The following is a 7823-nucleotide window of genomic DNA, read 5'->3' as shown; positions in this document are numbered from 1 at the left end:
TTTTTTTTTTTTTTTTAAAGACAAGGTCTTAATATATAGTCCAGGCTGGCTGGCCTTGAGCTCATGATATAGCCCAGGCTAGCCTCAAACTCCCAGCATCCTCCTACCTGTCTCCCAAGTGCTGAGATTATAGGTGTATACCACTACATTCAGTTTTAAAAATATTTATAGAGTACAATGTTTCTTTCTTTTGATGGTAGTACTGAGGATTAAACCCAGGGCCTTCACACTAAGCTACATCTCCAGCCCTATTTTATTTTAATTTTGAGACAGAATCTCACTAAATTACTAATTTTCCTAGGCTGGGCTTGAACTTGAGATCCTCTTGCCTCAGGCTGCCAGAGTGCTGGAATTACAGGTGGGCCACCATACTGGCCAAACTGTTACTTGATTACACATAAATGACATAAAAACCGTAAAGTCAGTGTGGTGGCAGGATGCAGAACATCTTGAGTTCTAGCCCAGCCTGGACTACATAGTAAGACCTTGCCTAAAAACAAACAAACAAACAGGATGGAGAATACCACTTAAGAAAACATGTAGCTGTGAGTGTGACACACACCTGTATGTAACGCCAACATTCCAAAGGCTGAGGCAGAAATACCACGTTTGTGGCCAGCCTGGGCTACAAAGTAAGTTCAAGGCCAGTTTGAATTACAGTACACAGCAAGACCCCGTCTCAAAACACAAATAACAACAAAAAGCAAGCACACAATCACAAATCTTAACCTCATCCCAGAGAAGATTTGACAAATACTCATTAACTTATTTCCACAAGCATTATTTTTCTTTTTTGGTCTTTTGAGGCAGGATCTTCCTTTCTAGTTCGGGTTGACCCTAAACTCACTATTTAGCCCTGCCTGTCCTTGATCTTGCGGCGATCTTCCTGTCTCAGCCTCCTGAGACCTGACTGGGATTACAGGCATGCACCACCACGCCCAGCTCCCACAAGCACTATTCCAAGTGATGATTTACTAGAAATATAAAATAGGATTTAAATCTACAAGGAAAGGGAAGGGGAAGTGATAGAACAAAAACTAAAAATATACCAGGCATGGTGGCACACAACTGTGATCCCAGAACTCAGGAGGATTGCACGAGTCAAGAGGAAGAAGAATTGCCACAAGACAGGCCAGCTCAGTACATAGTGAGTTTACGGCCAGCCTGAATAACAGATCAAGATCCTGCCTAAAAAAATAATGTAAAATATAATAAGACCTTAAACTCCATTTGGATTTAATAGTATGTTAACAATTTACACATACAAATATAGATTAAATATACAAGTAGATGTAAAGTCTGTCATACATTGCTCTCTCACTTTTTTTTTTTTCCTCACTGTCTGAAATGTAGTCCAAACTGGCCTTAAATTCACTACACAGGCTGGGCCTAGAGGAGCACACTTTTAATCCCACCACTTGGGAGGCTGAGGCAGGAGGACTGTCAAGAGTTCAAGGCCAACTTGGATTGTATAATGAGACTCTGTCTCAAAAAAAAACTTTTGTAAGGAAGGAGAGGACAGAGTTGAAGGGAGGGGAAGGGAATGGAAAAAACCAAACCAAACCAAAACCCCCCCCAAGATATATCATGTACAAATTCTGTGATAGCTGGGGATATAACTCAGTGGTGCCATGCCTGCCTGGCAAGCACAATGTCCTGAGTTTGATCCTTGGTACCAAGGGAAAAAAAAGTCTCTATGATAAATGTTATCATTGTGCATAGCTAAAAGGTACCAATAAAATAAAAAGTAAAAGACAAAACAAAAACCAAAACCAAACCATATCCAACCAAAATAAAACAAACAAAACAAACAAACAAGCACTTGGGAGGCTGAGTCAGGAGAAGGATCACTGTGTTTGAGACCAGTTTGGACTACATAGTGAGTTCCAGATCAGTCTCAACTACATAGTGTGATCCTGTCTCAAAAACAAAACAAAACAAAACAAACAACCAACCAAAACAAAAAAACTACCATGAAGCTAGTTGGAAACTATCTTCTTGCCTCAGCCTCCTAAGTGCTGAGATTAGAGGCATGATAGACCTGTGCCAACATGTCCACTTCATAATCTCTTATAAAACAAATAAAATCAACCATGCTGTGCTTGATGGCATACACCTATAATTCTAGCTACTCAGGAGGCTGAGGCAGGTAATCGAAAGTTACAGGCCAACATTGTTGGCCAGTGAAGCCAGAACTTGTCTCAAAATAAAAAAGCTGCTGCCTGGCTCACAAGCCCAAGGTCCTGAGTTTGATCTCCAGCACCAAAAGCAAACAAACAAACAAACAAACTATATAAAAATAAAAAAGGGCTAGGAATGCAACTCAGTGAAAGGCCGTGAGTTTAATCTTCAACAATAAGTGAAAATTGTAATCATAATCCTAATCATCATCTAAACCAAAGATTGAAAATGAATGTCGGGACCTGGAGTTTAGCTCAATGGTGTCACCGCCTGCCTTGCAAGTACACCAAGATTAATCCCCGGTATCAAGAAAAAAAATAAAATAAAAAAATTTAAAAAAGAAAGAAAAAGAATGAATGTGAAAAATGTATAATGATGGTATAACCACTCTAAGGGATTGTAGAATCATTTTCTTATAAAATACTAGTGAATTGTGCTAGGGATGCAGTTCAGGGGTAGGGACTAGCCTCATATGTGTGAGGCCTTGGTTCTGATCTCCAGCAGTGCAAAGAAATAAAGACAGAAGGTTGGGGGGTGATACAATTGGATGTAGGTTTACACGTTAACTATAAAGGTTCAATTTTAAAAAAATCATATCAATTATAGGGCAGCAAAATGATGTTTGCAATTTAACTTTTTTTTTCCTTTTCTTTCCCCCTTGTACTGGGCACTGAACCCAGGGCCTCTGCACTTAGCCATATTCTCAGACCCCCTTTTTTTATTTCCTAATTTGAGACAGGATCTAACTGAATCACTAACTTGCCCAGGTTAGACTCAAACTTGTAATTCTCCTCCCTTAGTCCCCCACAGTGGTGGGATTACATACAGATGTGTACTACCAGGCCTGGCTGTTTTTTGTTTTTGAGACAGAGAACTCTTCAGGATGACCATGAACTCACTATGTATCCTAGTTTATCCTTGAACTCCGCCTGCCTCAACCCTGTCCCAAGTGCTGATGTAACTTAACTTTTAACATATTTTCTATGGTGGAAACACGTAATTTCGAGTGAACTTAATAATGGAATCTTTTTCTTTAGAGAAAAAAGTCAACCTTTAAATTAAAAATACCTGTAATTTTTGAAGATCTTTCAGGTAGACATCACCCAAATATTCTGTGTCATATAATTTCCATCTAAAATAAAGAGAAAAATTACATTTTTAAAACTGGTAACTTTTTTTTTTTGGCAGCACTAAGGATTGAACACAGGGCCTTAATATGAGGCTAGAGCTACATTCTCCTGCCTCAGCCTCAGTGCTGTGATTACAGGCATGTACTACCATGCCCGGCCCCCAACACTTTTGAGACTTGTGGGTCTCACAAAATTGTCTAGGCTGGCCTCAAATTTATAATTATCCTGCCTCAGAATCCCAAGTAACTGGGATTATAGGCATGCACCACCATGCCTCGCTGCTACAATTTTTATTTTTTAATTTCTTGATACAGTGTCTCGCTATGTAGTTCAGTCTGGCCTTGAACTATGTACCCCAGGGCAGCCCCAATATCATATATACACACATAAAAGGTCAAGTGACAAGGAGTCAAGAGTAACTACTGTTTTCTTAAAATCCCAACTGAAATCCACAGGTCATCAATATACTCTCAAGTTAAATGGCCTTCTAAATAAAGTATTCAAAGTAAACAGATAACAATGATTTTACCTGGGGTACCAGTGATAGAAATCGATGACCTATGTTGGGTGTGGTGGTACTCACCTGTGATCCCAGTACATGGAAAGCTGAGATACAAGGATGGACTCCAGCCTGGGCTACATAGTGGGTTCAAGGCCAGCCTAAATTACATAGTGAGATCTTGTTTCAGAAAAGTAAAAAGAAAAAAAAATGGATGCCCAAGCCTTCCCTCTAATCTGAAAGCCTTCCTTCTTACTCCTATCCTTCACATTCCCAAAGTTACTATTTTCAGTTGTTGACTTTTTTTTTGGAGACAAAGTCTCCTTCTGTAGTTCAAACTGGCCTTGAACTTAGCAGGTAACCCAGACTGGCTCCAACTCACAGTAAGTAATCCTCTTGCCTCAGCTTCCTAAAATGCTGGGCTTACAACTTCAATTGTTTTTCTTCTTTTTTTGGGGGGTGGTATGGGGATCAAATCCAGGACATTGCACTTGCCAGGCAGATGTGGTGCCACTGAGCTACATCCCCGGCCCTACAACTTCAATTCTGACTTACAGAAATTGACAAAGCAATTTGTACTTTTATTATGGTAATCTAACAAAAAAAAACCTAGAAATACCGGTAATACTTTAGAACTCACTTTATTCATAAAAATTATTTTCAAATACAAATGTACCAAATAGGAATACCCATCTCACTTCCTTTTTTCTTTTCTTTTTTTGGTACCAGAGATCAAACTCAGGACCTTGCGCTTACATGGCAGGTGGCAGCACCATGGAGCTAAATCCCTAGGACACTTTCTCTTTTTTTTTTAAGTCAAGATCTCTCTACGTCATTCATGCTAGTCTTGAACTCAATCCTTCTGCCTCAGCCTCATTACAGATGTGTACTACCACACCTGGCTCACCTCCATTTTTTAATGTCTCTTACAGATTAAAAGTTTAATTGAGGGCTGGGGATTTAGCTCAGCAGTTTGGTGGCCTGCCTTGCAAGAGCAAAGACCCGAGTTCAATCCCTGGTACCAAAAAAATAAAAATAAATAAAAAAGTTTAATTGGGCATGGTGGTGCTTGCCTGTAATCCCAGCCCTCGGGAGGAAGAGGCAGGAGGAATGCTGTGAGTTCGAGACCAGCCTAGGCTACAGTGAGTTCCAGGTCAGTCTCAACTACGTAGTGAGACCCTGTATCAAAAAAAAAAAAAAAAAAAAAAAAAAAAAAAAAAGAAAAAGAAAAAGAAAAAGACCAGCCTGCGTTGCACAGTGAGTTCGAGATCAGTCTCAACAACATAGTGAGGCTCTGCCTCAACCCCCGCCAAATAATAATAAAAAAATTTAAAAGTTTAATTTTTTTTTCATACCAGGGATCAAACTCGGGACCTTGGGCTTTCGAGGCAAGAGGCGGAACTACTGAGCTAAATTCCTGGCCAGTAAAAGTTTAATTTTGATGAAATCTAATACTTTATTTCCTTTTTCTGTGTTATAGCTAGGAAATGTTTGCTTAAAGTAAGGATGCAAAGATTTTCTTTGTTTTTTCTCTCAAAGTTTTATAGCTTAGATTTCACATTAATATATGTGATTTGAGTATTTGTGTGAAGATGTTTTGCCTGTTTTTTTGTTTGTTTGTTTGAGACAGGGTCTCACTATGTAGTTGAGACTGACCCGGAACTATGTAGCCCAAGCTGGTCTCCAAATCACAGCAATCCTCCTGACTCAGCCTCTCAAGTGCTGGGATTACAGGTATGTGCCACCACGCCTGGCGATCCATTCTGTCTTTTGTATAGTCATTCAGAAACATTTGTTGGCTTTCCTTTCCTCAGTAAATTATATTGGTATCGTTGTTGAAAACTGACCATAAATATATGAGTTTACTTCTAATCTGTTTTGTTCTGTTGATCTATATTTATCCTTAAACAGCCCACTCCACTGTCTTTTTTTTTTTTTTTTTTGGTACTGAGGATCGAACTCAGAACCCTGCATTTGCGAAGCAGGCGGCAGCCCCACAGAGCTAAATCCCCAGCTCTCCACTGTACATTTTGATCATATCACATCTAGGTTATAAAGGTTAAGTAGCTTGCCCAGAATCATTCAATTAGCAGATGTGAAACCCAGCATCATTTTTCTATCAGACCCACACTCTACAGTGATTCCTATGTAACCATCATTCAGTCATGAACCTGACAGAAAGCTACCTTGTAGAATCACACTAATGAAAGAGGATGCCTTTGAAATTCTTCGATATCTCCTCAGGATCTAGGCTTAGAGATTGTGGAACATGCTTCTTACCAACTAAATATTCAAGAAGCTGAGAGGTGCCAGACAAGGTGGCACACACCTTTTATCCCAGCACTCAGAAGGCTGAGTCAGAAGGATCTCTGCCAATTTGAAGCCTGCCTCAGCTACATAGTAAGTTCAAGACCAGCTTGAACTACATAGTGAGGCCCTGTCTCAAAAAAAAAAAAAAAAAGGAGGGGGAATGGGTGTCAAATCTCCCATAAGGAGAACTCCATTTTGTATTTCTTGGGTGTTCTAGGTCCAGATTTGAATAAACACTTAATTTTTAATCTTTTCAAAGTTAACTAAAAATACTCTTGAGCAAGGTTGACCTTGCTCAAAGGGACCAATGTTATTTTCTTAATAAGAGAATGAATGTCAGTGCTTTGACTTCCTGACATGTTAAATATGCCTACATCTTAGAAATAGTATATAAAATTATTTTTCCAGTGGGTGTGGTGGTGCAAGCCTGTAATCCCAGCACTTAGGAGGCTGAGGCAGGAGGATCAATGGGAGTTAGAGGCCAGCCTGGGCTACATAGTGAGTTCAAGGCCAGCCTAAACTACTTGGTGAGACCAAGTTTAAAAAAAAAAAACACCCAAATGCCAAAGTCACGTGCTCAAAAGACCTGCTCTCACTAGGTCTGGTCAATAACAGAAGAAAAACGGCTGCGATCTAGCTCAGTGGTGCTGTAGCCTTCCTAGAAAGTCAAGGACCGGAGTTTGATACCCAGTACCGCACGTACGTACATACATAGACACATACATAAGGGTCCAAAAGGAAGGTTTCTCAGTTTAAAATTGACAAGACACAGGGGCTGAGGATTTAGCTCAGTGGTTCCACCACCCACCTTGCAAATCTAAGTGCAAGGTCCCGAGTTCGATGCCGGGTACCAAAACAAATACAAGAACAACAACAAAACCAGATAAAAGTTGACAGGATGCATGCCTATAATCTCAGTGCTCCGGGAGACTGAGGCAGGAGTATGGCAAGTTTGAGCCCAGCATGTGCAACTGAGCGATTCTGTGAAACATCAGTCTCAAAAATAAAAAGGGCTGAGCTGGACATGGCGGAGCACACGGGTAATCCCAAAACTCGAGCGGCTGAAGCACAAGGATCAGAGTTTGAGGTCATCCTTGTTTATATAGTAAGTTCAAGGCCAACCTGAACTACATAGCACCACCCCCTGCCTCAAAAACAAAACAAAACAAAACAAACATACAAACAGGGCTGTAGATGTAGCTCAGTTTGAAAGCCCTGGTTCAATCCCCAGTAAACGCACTGTTGATGAGAACAAGAGAAGTTTGGCAAGTCTCATGGATGTCCATCCACTCTAGACACCATATTTAGCAATGAATGGTCAATCAGTCAATCACTAATATCACTTGAGAAAACTATGTGCTACAAAAATATGATTCAACGACTTAAGTTTCTAAACTCTCCACTTTCCCGGTACCAAAAATAAAATGAAATAAAATAAACTCTACGCTTTTTATCAGTAGCTACGGTTGCCACTAGCTATACCGTTATTTAAATTTAATTTCACTTAAAAATTAAGTGAAATTTACAATTTACTTTCTCACTCGCACACGTTCATGGCCACGTGTAGCAAAGGCACAGAGGACTTAAGAGCGGGCTCGGACTGCGTTTGGCGAGGCGGGGCGCAGCTGGGCCTCCAGTGGCTCCGGAGCCCCGGACGTCCTCCTCGACGCGACGGCACTGGGAACCCCCAAAGGACTCGCGCC

General features: G+C 40.5%; 1 protein-coding gene across 2 annotated transcripts in view; it reads right to left on the bottom strand.

Moving 5' to 3' along the window:
- Arih2 (ariadne RBR E3 ubiquitin protein ligase 2) overlaps positions 1-3313 on the bottom strand; it is a 58732-nt gene extending 55419 nt beyond the window's left edge. The window contains exon 1 of one of the 2 annotated variants that reach the window (XM_010615620.3): positions 3250-3313. The gene's annotated coding sequence lies outside the window, so the exon portion shown is untranslated. Of the gene's footprint in view, positions 1-562; positions 601-3249 lie in introns of those variants that run through there. The other variant, XM_010615622.3, reaches the window with a different exon arrangement.
- Between the last annotated feature and the right edge of the window lie 4510 nt (positions 3314-7823).

Source organism: Fukomys damarensis, unplaced genomic scaffold (genome assembly GCF_012274545.1).
Source record: "Fukomys damarensis isolate Sample0158 unplaced genomic scaffold, DMR_v1.0_HiC HiC_scaffold_37, whole genome shotgun sequence".
Taxonomy (NCBI): domain Eukaryota; kingdom Metazoa; phylum Chordata; class Mammalia; order Rodentia; family Bathyergidae; genus Fukomys; species Fukomys damarensis.
This window is presented reverse-complemented; position numbering and strand designations above follow the sequence as displayed.